Here is a 25,437-nt window from a genome sequence, read left to right as displayed (position 1 = left end):
AGAAATAAAATTTAATATATAGGCTATTATATTGCCAAAACTCAAAAAAATTAAGGTTAATGGATTGAAAGCATGTTTCATTCAAAGACAGAAATCTTAAGCTCGAGGAGCTTACTGGAGTGATAATCATCTTCCTCTGAGCCCCTTAAGGCAGCTTGCTTTCCTTTGTCCATAAAATGAAAATTGATTGTGTATATGTCTATGAAATTTCAGTGGAGGATTGAGTTTAGCACAGTCGGCCTGGCAGGTGCACCCAGACTTACCGTTGAGCTGGTTAGGTTATACTTTACAAAGTTGTTGATGTTCTTAGCGTTGTGCCATTGGAAGTTGCCAGGAGAAAAGAGAAAGCAGCGATCTTCACTATCGCTTTTTGTAATGGAGGCACAGTGTCTTTCTCTTTTATTTATCCCAGAAGGTAGATTAAGCAATAATGTGTTATATTATATATTCATATTTTTTTCCCCTTGACTGATTCCTGAGCAAAAACTAGTAAACCAGGAAATAATTCAAACCAGGCTTCTCCCCATTCCTTTCTCAGGTTTTGTGATTAAATACATAAACTTTACACGAATGAAGCACATTAATCCTATCTGTTGTTTTCAGTGCGACTGTACAGAGCTAAAGCCTTTTGAATTTGGCTTTCCTTTATCAAGTGAACTGTATTGGATCAGGTAGAATTACATATTGTAGAGTTTCATATTTTTAAAGTAATCTTCAATGAGAATGTTTTTGCTTGTTTGTGTGGTTTTTTTGGTGGTTGGTTTTTTTTGGGGGGGGTGGGGTGGGTGGTTTTTGTTTTTAACCCAAGTTATACATTGGAGATGTTCGTGGGTGTTTTCTAGTGGGGACAATTTTGCACGGGAATCAATGATCTGTTTGCAGATGGAAAACACCTATTTAAGGAATACTTAAAGTCATCTCCAAAGTACTGTTTGAGGTGTGATCGCGACTAACTTGTCACAATTGGGTATGCTTTGCAAATAATGTTTGAGCTGGAAGTACTGTAGTGGCACATAATAAGATACAGTGTGCAAGAGATATTTTTCTTCTCGATGGGGGAAGGAAATGATATCTGGTGATTACATTCTAGTTACCTTCTCAAGTATTTTGATACTGTAATGATGATTGGCTCTTCACTCGTGATAGAGAGAACAGTAATGATTAACGCATCTCTTTAAGGATTCAGTTTTAAGTGGGGGCGATACTTAGATTTGACATGCAGCCAGGGATTGATCAAGTGCCTAGACAGCAGTTGAAGAGAAAGATGCTACATCTAGGAGACGTTTAATTCCTCTTTCTTGATGTATTGTTTCTCAAAGGATGTTACCTTTTGTTAAGATTCCACTTTCCTAAAGTACCACTTCTGTTCTGCTGCTCTAATGTAGATATTCAAGGTAATGGAGTTATTCTCTAATTTTTTTTTTTGAATGCAGAAGCTACTGACTTTTACTTGAAGCTCTGAAGAGGAAGGGGGAAAAAAAAGCTACAGACATAATGATTTGATGACTTAGAATTCTGATGATTTCCTATTGCACTACAAGTAAGAGGACAAGGGAATTTGAGTCCATATGTTATCTTGATTATGAATCAGTGGGCAGATTGAACCGATTGCATGTAGAATTTTTTTAGGTACTCCAAAGGAAATATTTAATGTTTGTGAAATCTCTGAGAAGAGACATCCTGAACTCAAATAAAGGATTTAGTAGAAGATTTTAATTCCGATGTATGAATGTTTTATGCAGACTGTGTGCACAGTATGCTAGCTGTTCACTGGAATTGAATAGTCTATAAAAAATCAAGGTTCCTTAACTCAGTGTGGGACCAGCAGGAGCCCTGAAGAAGGAATAAGAAAGTGAAACATGAATCCACTGGCAAAGCCCAAATTAATCAATTTTTCTGTAGAAGTAAATCTGTTCCTCTTTCTAAAAGAGAAGAAAGCTGTTTAAAGATCTTAAAATAATGTGATCTCTGGAATGGATAGTAAATTCACAGGAGAATAATCTATTAAATAAAAATCTGATACAAATCTCACATGAGTAACAAAATTACTCATCTTAGTTGACTGTCTACCTTTTGAACTAAAAAAGACTAAACTAGTTTTTATATGCTTCTCTGACAGTTCTCATTACTGATTACAATTATGTTGACCAGTTATAGCACTCATTATGTGCAGAATATAAATCTTTCCTGGCTGATTCTCAGCACCTTCATTTACCAATTTATTATTTTTCTAGCTGATATATATTATCCTGATTGCATAATGCAGATCTCCCATTTCAGGCTTGTTTGCAGGAGGGAAGGAATTCCAGACAGTCTTTCTTGGGAACTAGCTTTAGCATTTAACTCTCCATCAACCTGATGCTTACACAAGTGGAAAATTACTTTCTCAAAGCAGTTGAATTGCATTTTTTTTTTTTTTTGTTAGGATATTATGATCTTGCAATTTGTTACTGATCTAACTCACAGATTTTTTTAAGACTAGACAATGTAGTCACAAGTGTTGTACAAACAATTTTTAGGTGACTGTTTAAAGAGAAATAATTTTCTTTAAAAATTGAGTGTAAAAACCACCACACTTTTTATTCAAAGCAAAGCACAAACCCTTCAAACAGATATGTTTAGGTGTAACATGAACAGCCCTAATAAAATGTTTTATGAGATACAGTAAATTTTTTTTTATGTTGTCTAGGCACTAGTAATAGGATGTATTATAATACCATAGAAGTTGATGTGATTTAAGAATGTGGCTAAACAGGGAAGAAATGCATGTGGTCAGTATACATAGCTGTATGTGGGATCAGTCTGTGAACTTGTGTTAAACAAATAAGAGTTTTTGATCTTCCTGTTTATTAATCAGCTACTCAGTTGTTATTCCTATAATTTTATAGTGCTTCACTTTGTAAGCATTCTCATACCTGATATAAATCTTTGACATTCACAATCTTTTTCTTGCAAAATGAAAAAATACATATTTTGAAAAAGTTTTTTTTTTTATTTTCTTCCAGAAAACATTTTAAGAGCATTAGAACGCATTACTAGTTTTTGATTTATAAAGCTTTAAAATACAGCCTTGTATTCATAAAGCTTTAAATGGCTTAGGACTTACTTTTAAGACTACTGGATTACATGGCGCCCTATTGAGATAGCTGGGAAAGTAAACTGTAGACTTGCATGAGTCAGGGCAACAAAAATAATCTGGAAAGAAGTTATGTATAATGTTACACTTCGGCTTGGCCCAGATGAGGGATGATGGAGGTAGGAAAGCAGTGCTCCCTCCTGGAGGACTGGTTTGGGGTTAGCAGGCATCAGCTCTTGCACCCTTCGACATATCTCAGTAGTCACGGCAAAAACCATGCCAACTTAAAATATGTTCCTGTAAAATGCAAAATATATAGTGCTGGGAAAGGGATGGATAGACGAACCTTTTCTGCATGGGCCAGCCTTGAAGTTTCTTTCTCCTGGTTGACCTACGAGGCTGGAATGGACTCCAGCTGTGCTCTGTGGGGAGTGTTGTCCTTTGGGGAGGCTGTCCAAGGCTGCCAACAGAAGTGGAGCATTAAGTGAGGATTCGCACTCCCGTGTGCTTGCTGTGGGGGCTGGCAGGGGCTTAATCTAATTAGGTTCTGGCAGAACCAAGTAGGATGTGGCGCTGCAACTCCCGGTTCAGTGATGGGTCAGACAAATTGTGACAGCTAAAGAAAATTGAAGATGTGGAGGGAGAGTGGAAACTTTATTTAAGCTACCAGGATTCTTGTTATTGCTAGTATGGCATCAAGATTATTTCCCACCCCTGACAGAAGAAAAAATGCAGGTCACACTTGAAACTGTGACCGTACCTACTAATATTTTTACAGAATTGATGAACAATACCAGAAGCAAGCACAGCAATCTCTGTAAAAACTCTCTGGGGTAGGTTGTCTCAGAAAGATTTGGGTTTTTAAGGATTGTTTTGAACACAGAAATCCGACAGACACAGAAGAATGCTTTTGAGTATTTTATTTTAAGTTAGAATTGTATTTATTGGAAAACCTTCATGAAACATCTTGATCAATGCTGACCTCTCTTCCCCCATACCAATTCTTGGTATTCAGGCTGGACTTTCTGCCAATGTGATAAATTTAGAGATAAAATACTTTGTAATGTTTAACAGCTAATATAAAAGAGAATTAACATTTATTGGCCACCTATACTGATAGCTGGAGAACAGCCATTGATGGAACGGAGAGTGGTACAGAGAGGGGCACAAAGCATGTGTAAGTCTTGTTACCAATGTGGAAGGATTATAGTTTGGCTTTGTCATGTATTTGGAAAATAAGTAAGTGGAAGCAAAGTGAAAACCCACTCTTCATGGTACTTGTTTTTGCCATATTCATGTTCCCACCAACCAGCAGCAAGGTTGTAGTGAAAAGCATAGACTGATAGCATTATCATACGTAAAACAGACACTTCCAGAACTGGTCTTGGACGTTGAATGATATATAGATATATAGAATAGATAAAATCGGATCAACAAACTGTTCTACGGTCACTGTCCGTTTCTCTCTTGTATACTGTTATGCTAGTTTACAGGTTCTGTATAATGCAAAGGTTGGACTGGCCGTGTTAGTTCCTTGCAGAGGATTATTCAATCACAAGCATTGTATAGAAGTGCAGATGAAGGTATTGAGTCCTGTGCAAAAAAGATGTGAACCAACTATTATTTTTTTAAGGGACAAAAACTGGTGTAAAAATCTGTTTGATTTATCTGGATAAATTCTAAAATCTGAAAGGAAAGTTGCTGATACTGTTTATCAAGAAATCAGTAGTCTGTTATGCTTTGTTTGTGAATATTTTTGAAGAGGGTATTTTGGCAATGTGTAAAAGCTTTTGATGAGAATTTAGGTGCCAGGTGTCCTATTCCCGACCCTTATTTCTCTGCTGTGCTGCTGTTAGTTGGAGACAGAGTGCTGGCTTACGTGGGTGATTGGTCTGACCCGGCAGGGCAGTTCTGTTAGATAATGTGAACAGGGTGAAGAAGTCCAGTCCATGTGGGCAGCCCTGTTAAGACAGTCCCTGTGCTGCTTGCCTTCAGTCATAGAGCAGAAACTGAATAAAAACCTGAAATAAACCCCAACAAACTAAACCCCTAAATCTTATGTGTTTGCTAGAAAAAAATATTAATTTTGTGGATTGTTATTTTGATTGACTTTTTTTTTAATTGTGTAAATTTTTACAGGTACATATCTTGAAATGCTGTCACTTAAAACCAACTACTGCTAACAGCAATGAATTTACATCTTTTGGTCAGAGAAGAGACTGACTTCTCTTAGGATGATACAGTGTCATTCCTGGTTTTCTTCCTGGAAATATGATGCACATTGGTAAGTCTGTAAGTAAAATTCAATTTAAAATCATCATAGTGCTGCAGGTAGATGTGGTAAAAAACAGGGAGCGACTGTACTAAATTATTACTTTGCCTCTGAAATAGTCCAAAATGATATACAGGAAGTGTCTTCTGAAGGCTACATGAATAAACTTGCAGAAGGGATAAGTAAGCCAGTTATGAGAAACATAGGATGATATAAGAAGGATTACTGTCTTGTTTGCTGTGTCTGGTTTGGTATTAGTCCCACTGGACTCTTCTAGATGCCTCTGGGTGCTGCTGTTATCCTTATTATGGTTAATCAATATGAAATTTATACTGTAAGTAGACTTCATTAGATTAAAAATTTCGGTCTCTATGTTACAAAGAAAGCCGAGGAGAAGAGTTCAAGAGGAATTACTGTGAAGTTTGGTGCATAGGATCAAATTGTCAGAATCTGATGCTGTGATACCAGATAAATAGCAGAAATGCTACAGATTTAGGACTAGGGAAGGTGGTACTGTGGGGACCAGGGACACTGGCAAACCCCCCCCCCCAAAACAACAACAAGACTGCTAACTTGATAGCTTTGGTACTCCCTAAATGATTTGGTTTGCAGTCTCTTTCATCACGTGCAATCAAGGAAATCTCCAGTAGAACTTTCAGTGTTGGCTGTATTGTACTATTTTCTAAATTATGTTGGATAAATTATAGAAAGTAAATATATTTTATCAACATTATTGTAGAAATGATGGAATAAAATAGTACTAGAGTAAGTCAGAAGTGGATCCAAAGCAGTCCTTATCCTGAATAAAGCTGAAATGTGGCTAAATCCCAGACAGGAATCAGAACTTGTACTGCTGAATTTGCTTTGAGCGTAGCTGTATCCACTGAGAATATTTTGCTACCTGGAATATAATCCTGTTTTCTCTCTGGTTCCGTATGCTGTATCTAGATTAAGAATAGCACTTCAATAAACACTGCATAGTTGTAATGAACATTTCTTGATTTCAGCTCTGAAAAGCTTGGGTTTTGTCATCATTGTTAACTTAATGCCAATTATGACTGTAATTATGCCTGCAGTCCCAAAGTGCTTCATCCTTGCTGAATGCCTTTATTAAAACATTGCTATTGCTTTGACAGCGTGGACAAATTGTGCTCAGGATTACATAGACACGAGAGCCTAAAAAGAATTTAGAAACCTTTAATCAGAATATTCTTAAAGTTATATAAAATAACTTCATATTTCGTTCTTAGCTGTGGCTAACTCACTGTACTGTGGAATGCGGAGTAAAAAATAACTTTGCAGGTTTCGTGTTGGGAAATGCAGTTATACTATCTTGAGAATGAACTTCATGGTACCATTATAAGGTATTGGTGAAGGTAGCATACCCTTAAACTACAGTTTTACAAAGATGAGCATTGCTACAGCTAGGAATGTGTTTCTGAAAGCTGTTTGTTCAAAATTACTTTGCAATGCTTTCCAACACCAATTATCAGATATTTGCAAGTAAAAGGTCTCTTTCTGAGATGTATCTCCCTTCAAGTCAATAAAATTTAAGCAGGATAAGAGGCTTCTGGGTGGCTTTAAAAGACAGGACACTTAAAAGTGATTTTGGGTTCTTATTTTTGTGATAAAATTAATTCAAAATTGAAGACTGTTGTTTATATGATACTGGATTGTAAGCTGCAAACCAAAAGTCATTTAATACAGCAGGGACCATGAAAACATAAGTAAACTGAGAAGGTGAACATGTGTGAGGTTATTCAAAGGAAGAACAAAATGTTAATGGATCTTCTGGTGTCACGTTTCTGTTCAGGTAGGGAAGTCAGCTTCCCCTCGGCTTTGGTACATGGCTTTCCAAAATATGTCCTTCACGGTCTAGCTTTTTTTAAACATTACCACTGCTACTGATGTTTATTATGCTTGTGACATAGCTAATGTGAAAAAGGAAAACACAAGGCAGGAGCATATGCAGACAATTAACCTTTAGATGGAGCTCTTTCTCCTTGGATGATGTGAAGGTTGCAAATACTTAAGGTACCTAATAAGTAAAGTAAAAATGGACTGATTTGTGCTGTAGTTCAGAATAGAATTTTTTTTTTTAAATGCGTATCTCTGCCAAAGAAAGAAAAGCGTATCCTGTTCATACCTGTTAAAATACCTCTTAAAAGAACTAAATATTGATAAGGAAAAGAAGATGTATAATAATATTTTGGAAAATATGCAAGTATATTCTGTTTAACTCAAGTTGGGGATAGTTTTGTAATATGAAAGAATGTGAATACTGCATGTAAGATAATGTTACACAGTGAGCTGAGCTTCTTAGTATTTAAGTATTTCTCATGGAGATGAGAAAAAGTAAGTTTGTTTTTTTCCCTGTGAGTGGCAATGTGTTTGTGGGAGCGATCCTCAAAAGGACAAGAGCTGTTTGTTTGTTTCCTATCATGATTAACAAGAGTTTCACGGTTTATCAGATTTAACTCCAGCATACCCAAGGCAATTCTGTTAGTGGGTCCTTGGGAAGTTGTCAATCTACCTTTGGATTAAGTGCCACTTCAGAATGATGTGTTCTCCAACATGCATAGTTCCAGGTCTCTGCCCTTATGCAGGATAAACCTGTTCAAGTGATCTATAGATTCAGTGGTGCCCACCAACAGCTCACCACCTACTCCAGAGCGTGCAGTTAATCTAGCCTGCAGGGGTTTTGCTGTCAAGAAACTTGGGGGTGCCTGTGGGCTATATTAATTGTTCTGGCAGCAGTAGCAGCCTGCTTCTGCCTTTCCTGTACCACTCTGTTATGAGACAGCGGCACATCCATGATTTGATGAGAGAGTAGAATCATCCCACAGGGACAAAGTGTCTGGAGTTGTCCTGGTGGCAAATGACCAATATATTTAGCCCAAGGACTTCTCCCTTTTTTTCTCATACAACTTGAATTGCTAAGAACAGAACTGACCTGATGGGTACATTGGTCCATGTAGGCCAATACTTGATCTCCAGCAGTGGCATTTTAGAGTAATACTGTTTAGGGTGATTGTGTGAGCCTAGTCACTCTTGGTTATCCATTCTCTTTATAGTCCTCCTGCATCCACACTTGATATATTAGGGATGTGTTCTGTGTGTTTTGGTGTGGTATTATACAAATAACAGTTCTGTATTCAGATGGATATGTCACCTTAATGATTTTGAAAATGTTCGTTGTATGTCCCCTTCAGCCTTTTCCTTTCCAGATGGAAGAGATCTAGCTTTCCAACCATCCCTTGTAAAAGCAACTGTGTTCCATCCCCTTGGATCAATTTAGTTGCCCGTGTCTCCCACCACTGTATCTTCTTAAGATAGAGGCCAAAACTGGACCCAGTACTCATGATATGGTGTAGCCTGGTAAATATGTTTTTGCCATTACTAGTAGGCAGCCATATACCTTGTAGCAACCTACCAGTGCAGGTTCTTAGGACTTTTCTGGGCTTGGTGTGGGCCTGAGCTGCTTTTGGCTTGTTCTTAACAGTTGTCTAGTGGGCAAGTGACTATCACTTGACCTAGTGTACTTTTGAGATGAGCATTTCTGGTAAAGGCTTGAGATTGGGTACTCACTGCCTAGCAACCAACAGTCCACTGTGGCAGATGGGGCTACAGGGAAGCTATTGTGCCACTGCAATAGAACAAACAAACCCAAACCAAACAAAAAAACCTAACCCCAACCATCTATGGGAAATGCACTAATATGTGGCCCAGCTTTCATTTTTCATCTTCTTTGAGATAGCATTATTCTGAAATATTGTTTTGACATTATCCTAGCTTCAAGAAACTAGCAGGCTTTGGGCTAGGGACAGACACTGTGGAATACAGTACAAACATTTTTAATGATTTTTAAATTATTACCTTAATAAGCATTCAATCATTAAACAATTTTAAATATAAATTATATTACTTAAACTTTAAAGGTGCTTTTAAATTACTTATTTTCAGGTCACTCATGTTTTTTCAGCCTTGCTAGAGACCGTTTCCAGGAACAGCACACAAAGCATTAATAAGTGACTGTGACACATTCTTACAGAGAACTTTCTTGCTTATTACTGGTTGCCACACCAACTTTGTCTGGCCAGTGTAGGTGAAACAGGGCCCATTCTGTTGCCCTTAGGATACAGCAGAAAGTAGGCTACACAACTGAAATATTTATCAAGGTACCCAATGCTCTGACTTTGCAAGCTTGTTAGGCTCAGAGTTAAAATTTATTTAAGCTATATGGAAATAAAAGCCCTGCCCAACCAACCAAACCACAAAACTCAAACCCGAAACACCCCAGACTTGCAGATAAAAAGATCTATGAAAGATATGAAGGGAGCCGTGCATGAACTGCTTACACTGAGGTTATATCAGAAGTGGAATTACTGACAGTGGCAGCTAGGCCTTCAGTCTTTGTGCACCTCAATTTGCATCTGTTGGACCGATGCAATTCAGAATCCTTTGTAAGGAATTCACATGTGAGGTAGTGTTTCCCTTGAGCTGCTGTCATCAGAGCATGGCTTTTACAGAATGTGCTTCTCACAACACCCTTCTAGATTTCCTTTCTTCACAAAGGATATAAACTCTTACAGCTTGTTTTCCATTTCAATTTTTTTTTCAGAGTCTAAACAGATTCAATGTTTTATGCTGAAATATGATCTTCCCTGTCCAGGAAAGCACCTGACTGTTCTTACTTAACCTAAGGATTGCTTCATTTCTTTAGATATGTAGATACCACTTTGATAACTTCAGGCAATGCCTTGTTCAACATGAATGAAAATGTTTCACCTGCTTTCATGGAATCATAAAATGGTTTGGGTTGGGAGCAGACCTTAAAGATTATTTAGTTCCAACCCCCCCTGCAGGGACATCTTCCACTAGACCAGGTTGCCCAAAGCCCCATCCAGCCTGGCCTTGAACACTTCGAGGGATGGGGCATCCACAGCCTCTCTGGGCAACCTGTGCCAGTGCCTCACCACCCTCACAGTAAAGAATTTCTTCCTAATATCTAATCTAAATCTACCCTTCTTCAGCTTAAGGCTATTACCCCTTGTCCTGTCACTCCATGCCCTTGTAACCAGTCCCTCTCCAGCTTTCCTGTGGGCCCCTTTAGGCACTGGAAGGCTGCTCTAAGGTCTCCCTGGAGCCTTCTCGGAGGATGTTGTGCAGGACAGTGTCAAATGCTTTGCATAAGTCCAGGTAGATGACATCAAATGCTCTTCCCTTATCCACCAATGCTGTAACCCTGTCGTAGGCCTTGAAATTTGTCAGACACAATTTGCAGTAGTTAAAAAGAATGGTCTGTGGTGCTCACAGAGGTAGACAGAATCCAGAAGTGATTAATGGAAAATATCTGGTGAATAACAGAAATTATGGGCAAATTAGACACATCAAATCCATTAATTGATTAATACCAATGTAATAAATGTGATTCTTTAATAGGAATTAAAAATCTTAAACCGTCTTGCTTGTTAATATCAAACTCTTGAGAAGAATGAATATTGTCCAAAGCCAACAGTACAGAGGAGTTTTGTTCGAATTAATCTAAAGCTTCTCAATGCCATTTTGAAACTTATGTATGGGAGATATTTCTGGCAACTCAAGATGGCCTGAACCAAAAGACACTGACATAAATACTGTTTTCTGCTTAACTGCCAGTGTGGCCTATCATGATATATCCTTGCCTGTGTGTTACAAAGTCTTTCTTTGTTTAGCACCTGCTCTGCTCTTGACTTTGTCAAGACCTACCACAACCTGATTCAACTATTCTGTCTGGCTCCTGGAAAGATCCCTGCAGGATGTGGTAAAGCTTTGTTAGTTTCATTAGACTTTCATCAGGCAGAATAATCAGAGTCATGCCAACAAATCCTCTTGTTATTGCTGTGTGAATCTTGCATCATAGCTGCTTGTTTCTTAGTAGTGAGTAGCTAAATGTTCTGCAAGTGCAAGAGGTAAATAAATCTTTGCTGGCCAAAGGTGTTGGGCTTCTATTTATTTCCAGCAATCCTGGAACTCTTCCTCAAGCCTTTACTCATACTTACCTTCCATGAATGGTAAACAGCTGTTTCACCTGTTGTCTAGCAGCATCCCACAAGGTACCATTAACTGTTTAGAACAGCATGTGATGGGAAGCAGTGCTGCCCTATGAAGCCCAACCTGTGAGTAATAGGCAGGACGTTACTTCTCTCTTGAATTTGTCTTTGTATGTACTATGGAGAGAATATCCAAGAACTTCTCTAATGGAAGTATCTTACATAGATATTTCAGATTCTGTTTTCCTACACAGTGTTGTAATTAAAGAAATTACAGGGGGACAGGATGACTTGTAACCTTCTAAAATAATTTGTCATTTGGTATGGTAGAAATTTAAAAGCACTTAAGAAGTGTGATCATTTGGAGAAAAAGCACAGAGTCAGGCTCAGACTTGTGACACAAAGGCAATCAAAATTTCAGTTAGAAGTACTCAATACTTCTTTTGTGATTTTTTTCTCTTTTTTTTTTTAAATACATATATGATTTCAGCAACAACATTTTTCATATACTGGTGATCTCTGCGTGATGCGTAAACTTGCATATTGTGTTAACTACTGTGAAATTAATTACATTTTGTACTGTGCTTACACATCCTTGTCCTCTAATCAGCATTCCTGCAGATTTCTTCTAATGTTGGATCATTTTTAGCAGGCTTTTTTTTTTGTACTTACGATTCTAAAGATGCTTCCCTGCTAATTTATTACTTAGGATTGATTGTCAAATGTGAATATGGATTTAGCTCTATGTGCTCAAATTCTGATTGCTTAGTGCTGAAACATTGACCTGGACAGTAACAACAACTTATGTTTTCCTTACTATGGTGCATCTCTATATTAATAAAACATAAAGGCTCTCCAGATTAACGATTATATGTCAGTAGTAAGTTTTGCCTGTTCTGAGAAAGAGCTGAGCTGCTTGGGAATGCTGGAATACAGACTCCAGTTCTCCTGCTCAGTGGTGCTGCCAGGTCACACTGCTTTTGTCTAATCTTACAAGCAGTAGTGCTGGTTTTTAAAAAAAACACAACAAACAAAAAAACCAAACCCCAAAAACATACAGTTGAGAGCGTGTCTGTATTTCTAATTAGTTAATACAGATTTGCTTATGGTACTTAAGGACCTGTGAGCAGTCCTGCTCTTTATGCACAAGGTCATATTTTGGAAGGCAATTCCTCTCTTGGGGAGGGCAAGGAAGTAGAGTTTTTTAAAATTTAAATTTATGGGCTGTCACCACAGTTGTTCCTAGCTGTTTTCTGTGTTCCATCTTACCAAGTGTGTTACAGAAATAATTTAATGTGCACGTGTTGCTCTGTGTGCCTGAGATTGCCTTCCTGGTATTCTATTACAAAGCAGCTTGCACTCTACTCTCTGCCACTTCAATTTGCCTTTTTGCTTTTTGCAATCAAGGAACACTTTTTACTGTATTTTAAAACTGCTATGTTTGAACCTATTTCAAAAAGGACATGTGTTTCTGTTTGTTAAAAAGGATTGATTGGCTGTTACCTTAAGAGATTTCATTATGTAAATTTCTGGAATGTTTTTCATTACCAAAGCACTGTAGTTGAATGTTATTCAAACCTGCTGCACATACAGTCCAGGGATCAACTGGCTTTATTTCAGAAGACAACCTGATGCATTCAATCATTCGTTCTGTCACTTGTTCTGCATCTTCTGTGCAGGGATAAAATGGTTGGGGTCTTCTCATTAGTACTAAATAGGCCACTGCACAATTTCTGGAGCTCCTGTTCAGATGATAGAGTTGAAAGAAGTTTTGCTATAGTAATCTTTCAGGAATCGTACCTTATTTTTCTTAAATGTCTTTCCTAGAGTGGTGTACTTTTATGTTTATAAATCTTCCTTTTATGTATACATTCATAGTTTAATCCTCCTGTGATTCAGACACTGACCTACTGAAATATTTCTTCTATGAGAAATAAAGGCTTTAACAGACTGAACATAGTCTGCGCAGTTGTTGATAAATTTTTGAAGTTTTGGATTGCTTTGAAAGGCACGTACTCGATTTCACGATGACATCTATATCTTAAAACTGGGGAGTAGGGTGGGGATGCAGAGTAATTTCATATTAGAAAGACTTTTGCTCAGAATATTCAGAAGGAAACTAATTTATATCAAAAATTAAATAAATTGGAAGAAAAGCAAGTTTACAGAACAGTGTGAGTATTTTTTTAATGATGTGAATGGCTAGTTACTTGTCTTCATTTCTAGTTTTAATGTTTGGTTTTATTTATATTTATGTATCTTCTATCCACATTCCTTTTCTAGTCTAATTAAATTTTTTTTAGTAGCATAAATTTTTAGGAAGTTGAAAAGCTAGGCAAATCAATCTATTGTGCTATATTACTTTGGAATTTGATTCTATTGTTTTCTGCTTTCTTAAGGAAAAGAGATGAAGTAATAAGGGGGGGATGGGGGAACTCTAGGTCACACAGATGCCTCTGAAGGGTCACAGGAGTATTTCTGAAGTATCCCTCAGGGTTTGAGTGCTGTGGGCATGTAAAACTGACTGTTAAGGTAAGAGTATGAAATAGCACCCAGAACTGAGATACTAAGTGTTTGGTAGCAAATAGATTAATCCTACTGATTTTTCTACCACCAGAAAGTTTCAGAAGCGTGTCTCTGCAGGCACAGAACGCAGCCTGCTACTCTTGGCATTTTGCTGTGGTGGCTTCAGTCTAAAATCTTTGTGTTGCTCATAGAAACACATCTGCAATTCCACATACCCTTCTACTTATATCCAATAAATTCAGGATTTATGGCTTAATTTTCTGCAGCAAGAGAAGGTAAAATACTTTTGAGAAAAGGAATGAAGATAAAATAGGGAGGTTTCAGCCTAAAGAGAATCCTCTCTTCCTTTCAGGCCTGCACTTTGTTGTCTTAGAAATGTGTCATTTGTCAGTGATTCCATCATTCCTTATTGCTCAATACTTCTGAAAATCTGGATAAAAAGAGTCTAAAAAAGAAATCAAATGGCTGAGTGTTAAAATGGGTATCTCATTGTCCAGTCAGTTATATTAATCACCCATTTTTTCTAATGACTCTACGCAGTGGCTGTGAAACAGAAGTCGTATTAATTGCTGGGAAGCGAAGAAATTGGTTTGTGTACTGAAAACACCCTGTTGATGACCATTGATCATCAGCAAAAATAAGCATTTGTGTCAACTCATTTTGAGAGGAAAAGCTGTGGTAAGTACTCTTAAAGCCTGAGCTCATCTTGAGGTAAATTACTAACTTCTCTACTATTATAGCAAAAGAAACAGTTACTTGGTTTGATTTCAGTTTTTGTGCTTTCATTTTTGGGGTGGTGGGGGTTTTTTGGTTGTTTTGGGTTTTTTAAGCTTCAGAACCTGTAGCTGGCTGTTAGATTTATAAAAGCAATTCAGAATCTCATGAAATCCAGTTTTAAAATTGGCAGTATTTAGAATGCCTTCCTTTACACTTTTCTTTTTTCTAATATTATATAAGAAAGTTTTGGGTTTCAGATCTTTTAAGAAGTTACCTATTTCCTTATTTAATGAAGAAGCAATTGCTGCATAACAGCTTAAAATAATATTGGTAAGAAAATAATTAAGTTGAAATGTGGAAAAGGAGCATGTTATTTTAGCTGATGGACAAAAAGCAAAAGTTGTAAACAGTCTTATTAAATTTTCCTAGGATTTAGATTTTCCTAGGGTTTATGTATGTAGATGATGAGTGCTTGTCCTTTTTGAGCTGCATTGTTGAAGGACTTAGAATTTTCTTAGTAGTAATCTCTTCTAGATAATTGGCTTGTTTTTCTATTACAGACTTTGTGCTCTCCATAGATATTAAAACTTTTACAGTATTAAGGATCAAATATTCCATATTTGGTATATTGAAATATCTTGAAATTATTGTTATCTGATTATAAAAGACAGAGATATCTAAATAGCTATCTAGAAGTCCAAAAGACTTAGACTGAACTATCTTGAAATATCATTATTCTAAGGCTCTTTAACAGCACCTGTTTTTGTTTGTATTCATAAATGTTGTTCACTTTACCTTTCCTTGTGCTTCTGGATATTCTTCTTTTTATTTTATCTTTTTTTTCAGACTGTATATTGAAGGTCTCTCCCTACTGCTTTGGAAGACCAGAACATCTTAAAATGTTGGCACCTGCTTTTCTGACAGAGAAAGAACATTCATACTGAACGAAGGGATTGCAACAACTCAGCAACTGGTGCATTTCCCTTTAGCATGGCAAAGCATTTTGAGAAGGTTCTGACATTGGCTAACATCCTGCAGTGACAATTTCACACGTTTGGAGGCTCTCCGAGAACTGGAATTGCCCTACGCTTGCTTCCTGAATCAGCAGTTGAACACCTTCCCACTTTGCTCGCTGCAGCTTCTGCATCACCCCTCCTGAAGCTGCCAGGCTGCCTGGTCGCACACGCCGGCCGCTCGGCTCCTTGCCAGCCCTTTGCCTGGATGCTCCCAGGCGCTTGCCATACCGCTGGGTTGCCAGGGTGTGAAACTGTGCCAACCGCTGCGAATGGAGAGGCCTAAAATCACAAATGTTTTCAGGAGGATTTAAAAAGCAGCCTGGCACCATAATAAAATTTACCAGACCTTGTGTCAATGGAGGCTTCAACATTATATAAGATGCCAGAATTTTGTTGTTCTCTGATTCACAGCAGATATCTCAGCTTCCATTTACGTGCGTATATACTGGCATACACATGTCTATATACAGTCTATGTAATCACACACACACACGTATATATTCTCTCAGCTTGAAGTTTATTCTTGACTCTATACTCCTGACCTGAGAGTAGCACAGACTAGTTGTACTGCTTTCTGAGCGTGTAAACTATCCTTTCCCTAACTATAAAGTGAAAAAATGTGCTTTTAACCTACACCTAGAGCCTTGAGAAAATTCAAAACTTATGTAAAAGTATTTTTCTGTTGACAATACAGGACACAGAATGTTGCTGACTACTAGACATTGTATAGAAGTGCTGTCTGTAGGTGTTAATTTCTAAGGATGTTTTGCTGGCCTGTGGCAGCAGGGAAAATGAAAACTGAAGTACAAGGGCATTTTGTCCCACCTTTCTCATGGACGAAGCAGAACTATGGAGAATGATCATAAGTCTTCATGAGTACCTGTGAGGAACTAACTGTTGTACAGAAATACTGACTATGGTGAAGGTGAGTAGCTGCGGGACTAATTGCTAATGCAATTCTGTGCCAGTACGAGCTGGATGGAAAAATGCTGTTAAGCTGGTTCTAAGGAGGATCTTTTGGTAGGCCTTCTAATTCTCTCCAGGAAAAAAAAAAGTCACCTTCGCTCCTGGTTGGAGGTACACATCCCTGTCCTTCCGATACAGCTTTGTTATGACACTTAGTACATTCTCATTTCTACGCAAGGGCGGTCGACTGTGTAGTTCAAAATTATGTCCTATGGAGAAGTATTGGACACAAATGTATTGCAGTGCCCTGGGACTGCAGTTCATCTGTAAAGAGCCCAAATGAGCTACCTGCCTGTTCGTGTCCCCTTAGTAGTTACTAAGAGCAGAAAATAAAGCTCTATAACCACAAAAACTTGTAGCTTCAATTTAGTGATTGCATTTGTTATGGTTTGAGTACCTTTAAATGAAAGCTCAAGATCACCTGAGAGAGGCTACTGCATCAGCTGAGGCAGATTTTTAGATGATGACATTAGTGTACCTTTTATATTTCGGTGCTAACATCACTTAACCTTTCTTGATACTTTATTGTTTCCTGGAGAAATTATTTTTTAGTGTGTCACTTTGCTTCACAGAGAATAGCTATTCTTTCCCATTTCACCATTTGTAGCTGCAGTGATCCATCTCACTGTAAAAGTATATATACCCTGGTAGAAAGCTAAACAATTTTTGCAGGCTGTCAGTGTTAATAATTTGTTCCATTTTGTCATAAGAATAAATCTCATTTCAATGTGTTTCATAAAAACCTAAGTATAGCACAGGAGATAGAGAATTTGGGGGCAGGTAATGATATAGTGCTTTTCTCTGAAAAAGATTATTCCTGTGGAAGATGGTGTACCTATTTTTGTGACTTTGTGTAATCTTTTTTTAACTATTTGGCATTCTTGAAGTTTCTGGTTATTTTTTTTTTTTTTGCTTTTATGAAGGGATACATGCATAGTGTGAGAAATCTCATTTTGCAGAGAAAACAAGATCATAATGGAAGTGTAGGGTGTCCCTTCTTGTAAACAGATAGTTTTGTTTATTTTGGGGATGTGTTTCTTTGACCAGCAGTATTCCATTGCAAAGTTTTGAGGAAAAATTGATTCATTTTCCTTCATATCTCATTAGTCTTTACTGAAATTTGAAAATGAATAGTGACTCAGTCCTTCAGAAACTAATGCTTTAATATAGTTTAATTTTTTTGAAATTCTTAAGTCAAGATTCATGTAGGGAAACCCTTTTCTAACAACAGAGAGAAATATTTATAATCTTTAAGTATGTTGCCTCACAAGTCTTGCTGTGTTTCTGCATAATCTTTCATGGCTCCCCTATAGGAGACCCATGCGTAAGGCTTAGGGTGGTTTGCCAAATGCTTGAAAAGTTTGCTTATTATGTTTTATTAATGATTTTCTTTTTTGTACAATGAAACAATCAGTGATGTTGTTAGGAGAAGAAAATCTGGATTTAGAAGAGGAGAGGGATCTCTGTCTGCCCATCCTCCTTAATTGGGAAGTTATTTGCTTTGTTTTCATAAGGGGGAGTCTGTCTTCACCCCTCTCGATTTTCTTTCTTTTTTTCTTTCCTTCTGGGGTTCAACATCAGCCGTGTTAAGAACCCAGGCACTTCTCTGAACATTTGCCAAATCTACTAAATTCCTCTGGTGCTCACAACAGAAGATATTATGGCAGCTTTTGGAGAATCAGCTGGAGGAAGAGTCTGTTGCTGCAATTTTTTCCTGTGGGATGCCAAGATGATGGAGTGTTCCATGTTACCACATAGAGCTATAAACAGCTTGTAGTCTAATAATTACAGTGCAGAATACTGAATGCACAAAGACATGTCATTTTACAAACTTGAATTAAAGGATGTACAACTGGGAAGATTTCATTGCATCCTCTGTATTTTGAACTTGTATTAAAAACGATTCATAGAACGATGTACTCGTCTATAAATTTTCATATACTGCTAAGGCCATATGAAATAGGTTTGAGTTTTTTGTTTTGCTTTAAACTGGCAGAGCAGACTAAAAGTGTTTGATGAAATAAATGGTCCTGGGTTTGATCAAACCTTTCCTCATAATGCATCAGAAATTGCTTACTTTATTGTTTCTGTCTGAACCTTTTCTAGTCCCATCTTTGTTTAGTCCCATCTTTGTTTCATCCCAATTCCCATGACAGATCACTAGTAGCATTTTCTCGAAGTAGAGACTCACTTGTCTGATTACATTTCAGGCTTGCCTGTGCTTACAGCTATCAGTGAGTTGGGTGGCTTGGTCGGTGAGACAAACTTCTGGTATCCCAAGACTTCACGTGTGCTATTAGACCGTGCAGAAAAGAACCTTGTGGAGAGGAATCTTTTTGGTGATTTATTGGACTGCGTATGGTTTATTAGTGGTGAGAACAATTCATGTGGCTTTGCTGTCCCAGCGTGCTGCTCAGGTTCTGCAATCGGCCATTTTGGATGGCGGCTCTGGCATTGTGTTGCTTTCCATGGTTTCATGTGTTCTTATCACTCTAATGAATGCCAGCTGATTTCATGGTTGCTGTTAAACATGTTAGTGGTGGGCTTTACTGTAACTTGAATGGTATTGGGCTTACTGATATGATAATTTTTTTTCCTCTTTAAGCTGATGGCCACAGTTTCTCTGGTGTCCATACAGGTCCACTGCTCTGCTGATTGAATGTCAGAAGTCCCAGAGCTACACTAGTTGACAAACATTGTCTGTTTTGAACCACAGAATCACTTGCTTTGGGTAATAAGATCTTCTGTGTAGAGGACATGTAGAAAACTTATGTAGCTTTGGATTCTGGGTGCTGGTTGGCACAATGGCCAACTATATTCCAGTCTTGTGTAGGGAAGCCTCTTGGGATGGTTTTGAGATATGGTTTTAGCTAGAGAATTGAGTAGCTTCTTAATGATAGGAGCAAGAGGGAGACTGTAGAGGAAAAACAAAACCAGGAATGACTTTTTAATAAAGATGGCTCAATGGCATTTGTTTGGACTGTTTTATGACTTTTGTTGAGGTTGGGTGCATCTTTAGGTTTTCTGTGTGTATAAATGACTCACGTGTATGTTAGTCTATGTTTACTTAAGCTGCAGGTATGTAATTAGAAAAGAAAAAGGAAAAAGTTAGGTAAGGAGAAAGATTAGAAAAAATTTAACAGCTGTAGTCACCCTAGAATAGGATAACAGTATAAAATAAAAATGTTTTCTTGTTGATCTGCAGTAAATAGTTGTGCTAACAATAGTACTGTGCTAGTGCAAGTTAAAAGCAGTGATACATGAATCTTGCAAAATGTTTTCACTTTTTATTTTGCTAAACTGTTCTTATGGGATATTTTTTCTGCTTTACTTAGAAAGTGTGTATATATATATACCTATACTGAGTGTGTGTGTGCACCAGGCATCCGCATCAGTGTGGTTTCCACTGCTGTTTAACCCTAGCAATTGCATTTCCAGTCAAGACATTGATACAGCCTTTTACCTTTCCTGCCATATGCCAGCACAAATACATATGGCCTCGCAGTGAATTTGATCAAATGAACTTTTGGTTTTGTTCTCAAACTCTGATCACTTGCTATTGCAATTCACCACATGTGAATGCTTGTGCTGACACGAGAAAGGAGGTGGCTCTGGTTTATGAGTGAGGAACTGAATGGTGGAATTGCTCCTGTTAGCAGCAGATTGAATAAAATGGTTGTTGATATTCCACCATTTTTAAACTGTGTCAAAGATTAAAAGCTTTTTCTGCAGCTGAAAATAATATTTTGGAAGCAACATACAAGAACGAATGATGCTGCCTCGAAGCACAGTTAGCTCAAGTTGTGTGTGTCTCGTTTTGATATCTCTGTGCATAGGAATGGTTAGGGATTCAAGTTTGCAAGCTTACTATGTCTGCTTTGAATTTTGGCTTGGAATCTTACTTGAAGAATGGCATCTTGGTATTGAAAAGTCAAAATGGGTGTCTCGGCTCATGCCTCTTTCTAACTCCAGTAATTAAATGTACTGGCATATTTTGTATCTAGTCAGACGTGTGTGAAGGATATCTATTTTATAGAGTTCTTTTACTTTTTTAAAGATGATAAATCTCACGAGTTTTCTGCCTCTTATTGTAGTTCAAATTTTGAAGTTTTTTTTTTTTGTGGGAGAGCCATATTTTGCTTGAATACAGGTATATCCACATTAAGAAATTAAAAAAAAAAAAAAAGGCAACAGGAAACTAGGAACAGGAAGGATCAAACTTAAAATTAAATATGTGCTTGGGTTCATTTGGAGAGAGAGCTTTTTCTCAGCCATATGGCAGGATTTATATCTTGGAATAACCTTTAGTTGCTATTACTTACTTCGATTATATAGGAGAAAGTGTTCTTAAAGGCTCTATGATAGCTTAGTTGCTTAGCTTAAGACTTCTTTCACATGCTTATATATCCTTCCTTTCATCCTAAAATATATAGTACAGGCTCTTGGGTGCAATATTTCCTTTGTGTGCAATGTAAAAAAAGAATAATGGCTGAAATGTTTTTCCAGTTTTTCCTCACATCATAGCCCAAATTCTGTATAGCCTTCTGTTTTGTCATCTTGATCAAAACTAAAGTGTCCTGTATTTGTCTGGTTTAGGACAGAAAATACATGATTTTTTTTTTTTTTTTTTGAGTCTCAGTTGCTAATTGTGTTGTCTGCTTGTTCCCTAGAATACATTCCATGTATGATAGTCTAATTTGTTACTAAAGTTCTTCCTTTCCTAAATAATATTTGCAAAATACAGGCAATATGAGCATTAGTTTATCATAAAACTGCAGGGGTTTTGTGTATTTTCTCAGGATTATTTTGTTTGTTTGTTTGTTTTAGCCATCTGTATTTACTCAGTGTTCCTTATACATATTTTCTTCTGTGTGTATACATATATAGACACACATATACATATGCACACACTGTTTCTCCAACTTTCTTGTAACTGTTCTACTGCTGTAGTGTTGGGGATCAATTAATCTTGAATACAGAGCAGTCTACAAACAGTTCTCTAATAAATTACCTCACAATGCTTTTAATGAGTGATAGTTCCACTTTTTACTTGCTTTATAGGCATCTACGTTAAAGTATTTTGACAAATTGTGATATGATTTTAATATTTTTTATCAAAATAGTCTCCAAATAATTAGACTGTACACCTGAGATGTATTTGATTCAGATTTGATGTCTGTGGCTCACGAGGTTATAGCTTCTGAACAACAAAACAGTTTCTCAAAGAGAAGAAAAAACCCAAGTTCTTTGAAAATCAATGTTTTGAGTTCTCTTGAGGCTTATGCTTTGAAGCCTGTGTTTAATTTACTACTTGTCTAGTGGTTGAGTTTCCAGTATGGCTCTTCTGAGTTAAGTGAGCTCAGTCTTCTGACTCAGCAAGCACCTGCTCACATAGAGGCAGAGGCTATTGGTAGTTTAATGAGATTTACGTGTTTGTTCCTTTTTTTTTTTCCCATTTCTTTCACTTCAGGGTAAGAAAAATGCATTTTCTGTTAAAGCCTGTAACATCTTCAGAAATGTATCATTATGACCTTTTCATACATCTGTGAGAGTAGACTCTGAACGTACAATATGTGATATCAAGTCTAGGACACCGTCTGTACTACATCTCAAGACAAATATGCACATTCTATTGCAAAGATAATGGGGAAGAGTTTTAAGCCATTTTTAAAAATAGCTGTAGTTTGGGTCAGCTGCAAACAGATGAGGTCTTCTAAGGTCAGTTAAGGTCTGGGAGGTCAAGGAGGATTGCACTCTTCTGCTTCTCTTAAAATTTGAACTTTATAACTTGAAGCTGTTCCCAGGCTGGTAACCCTTTGTTCATAGATACTGAATTTGCTTCTCTGAATTATTCCAGAGATACATTCCAGAAATATCCAAAATAAAAGTTTTTCTGTTTACCTCCTCCTGCCTTAACTTTATTTTGGTGGGATTGTACAAAAATCATGGTATAATTTTGTTGTAAGTCTTTGTAGAACTCCAAAGTTAGTGACATCAAAGATGCACAGTCAAAAAAATCCTTCTGGAAGTAAATAATAGTATTGACAGTCAATTTTTGTGACTTAACACCTCCTCTTATCTAGCCAAAAATTTGGGTCTGTCATCTCTGTGAAGATCAAGAGGGTTGTTTGATCACAGGTGTATAAGACTCGTTCATGCATACTTAGTAGAAAACAGAATTCATTCTAGCTTGAAATAGTTCTCACAATGTGGAGCAGCTGGACAGCATTCACTTCTCGGGTTAGAGAGCCCACTATCTTCTAAGGAAGACCAAGATAAAGTTAACATGTAAAAGGAGGCAGCTGTGAGGGGATTTTTCCACTTGCTTAAGAAAACCAAAGCATTTTGCAAGGCAATATTCCTAAATTTTGTGACGCAAGAAAATGCTGAGAAGAAGCAATTAAAAAGTTGGCATTATCAGATGCTTGATTTCTAATAAGCTTCATTTTTTATTTTGGATTACTTGGATGATGTTGGTCTGCATCCGTGAAGATTTGGGGTGGCAGTTCTAACTTCTGCTCATAACAAGCTTTTAAAATACGAAATGTTTGTAACATCTTCTACACAAGTATTATGCATGCAGATGTGAAGATTTAAGGTTACTTAAGACACTAGATAATCTTCATTCAGAAAAAATGGAATGTTAGATTGGTGGAATTCATCCTGGGTTTATGACATAGAAAAGGGTGAACCACTTTCCCATTTATTCAGACATTTCAGAACAAAGTATTTGTACTGTATTCAATTCTTGGAAATCCATTTCTTTTTTCTTTGAGAAGGTAGATGCCGTTACATTTTATTGTTGTTTTAATTCCCATGTACTTCGTCTTCGGCTTCATCCCAATTGAGTCTTAAGTCTGTTTTACCCCGCTTCTGTCACCTGTGTTTTATGACAGAAACCGAGTGTAGCTCTTCTAATCAAACTGGACCAGGTTATTGTGATGGAGATCTCTTAACAAAGTTGCAATTTTAGTGATGATCAAGTAGCATAATAGAAATATTCATGTATCTGTGAAGCCTAAAGTAATTATTTCAGCCTTTAATGTGAAGTTACTAAGTCTCCATGAATAGTCAGGTTGTGCATATATCCAATATGTATGGATTATTTTTTTTGCTTGCTTGCTTTATGACACTGGGAATTACTAAACTCATGTTTTCTAGGAAGATGTTTCAAATGTTTCCAAAAAACAGAGTCAGAAAGCTTAATCAGATACTAAGAGTGAAGGTGAAACGAGTCGACTCCTTTAGAAACAATGTCAATTCCATTTATTTTCATTAGAAAACATTACAGAGATTTATAATCCCAAAGTATCAGTAATTTATAATGCTTGCATTTGAAATTTTAATTATATCCTTGTTGAACCAAACACTGTGTTATTAATTATCACACAGCAAAGGCTAGCACTTCATTACTAAAATTAGTTTAAGTTTGCACTGTCTTTCTGTCTCAATTCTGTGTTGGAGACATAAGGGAGTAGATGCATCTGATACACAAATGTGTGTTTAACTCAGTTTTTTTTTTTTTTTTTGAACCTGGTAAATCATATGCCTTAGTATATACATGCATAATGCTTAGTAACTGAAGTCATCTCCCTGTAATCCTGCCTATGTAAGTCTTAACAACAGAGATGAGCCAAGCTCTACTTCAGAACTATTTTGGGAACTTGAAAGATTCTACACAAATTTTCATACTGGCACAGGCACGTGTAACCCATTGGATTTACTTGCAATTTTTGGTGAAGGGTAACAGTTACAGTCTTCAGGGTGTCTTAGTTTGCACCATTAATCATTAATTTATTCTCTTACCAAAGAGTTTGAGTATCTAATTTGTAGATAGATTTGAGACTTTGATTTTTGCATAATAACTGTTTGTGTCTCAGTTTCTCCATGGTCCTGTAAATACGCACCAGCCTTTTATCTTGGTTTTGAAAGCTTTAAGGAAAATGTCTCTCTGACAGGAATTTTATTTACTAATTACACAGTGAGAATTGTCACTCAAATACTGCTGCATGGTCATATATAATTTTATACATAAAGAATACTGAACGCCATAAAGAAGTGGTTTTGCTCTTAACAGTAATTAAAAATTGAAAAAATACTGCAGTTCTAAACCATCTTGTTAATAATATTTAGTTCTTCATTACTTTATATATGCATAATTTTCATATAATACTGTAGACTTGATTTCCACACACACCCTCCCCAAACTCCCCAAAGTTTGACAGAACTCCTTGAGGTTTAGACTGCATGCTCTTGGATCCCCAGACAGTACAGATTCCATCCAGACTATATATGAATACATGATACGATTTCTGCTCAGTTAGCTAGAACATATGATTAGGATTCATGATGGCTTGCTACTTCTGTGTTGGAGGTAGAAGGATAGGTAAACGAGCACAGAATTGGAGTAGAGCAGACAGACTGTGATATAAAAGCTGATGTAATAAAGCTAGTCTTCACAACTTATGAACAAATTTGCAATGCTCTTAGGCTAGTGCTTGCAGTCCTTTAGTTGACGTAATCTTAATCTGTCCCTAAATCTTGATTTACTATGTCTTTATACTGTGGCATGGATTATTTTCAGGCATATGTATTCAGTGTGGCCTTCAACTGAGATGGATAGTCTATAGAAACACAGGCATGTTCTCATGAGCTGAAGTCACATCTCTGCAGCAATGGCAGATATATTATAAAAAGTGTGACTCTTTCCATCTCCCTTGATTCTTTACCTCTGTGATATCCATCTCTGTTTGTTCCACTTCCTCTGAGTTTCACCTTGTTGCCCTTGAGCTTCTGCCCTCCTTCACTGCAATTTTTTCCTGCTAGGCTTCT

General features: G+C 37.1%; 1 long non-coding RNA gene across 1 annotated transcript; it reads left to right on the top strand.

Annotated features, from left to right (window-relative positions):
• Window positions 1-1,430: 1,430 nt before the first annotated feature.
• LOC142603290 (uncharacterized) lies at window positions 1,431-18,517 on the top strand. Its single transcript, XR_012837179.1, has 5 exons — window positions 1,431-1,540; window positions 5,216-5,368; window positions 14,447-14,584; window positions 15,470-16,564; window positions 18,187-18,517. It is a non-coding gene; the product is annotated as an uncharacterized LOC142603290 (long non-coding RNA).
• Window positions 18,518-25,437: the final 6,920 nt, after the last annotated feature.

Source organism: Balearica regulorum, chromosome 11 (assembly GCF_011004875.1).
Source record: "Balearica regulorum gibbericeps isolate bBalReg1 chromosome 11, bBalReg1.pri, whole genome shotgun sequence".
Taxonomy (NCBI): Eukaryota; Metazoa; Chordata; class Aves; order Gruiformes; family Gruidae; genus Balearica; species Balearica regulorum.
Note: the sequence above shows the minus strand (reverse complement) of the source record. Positions and strands in the feature narration are given on the sequence as shown.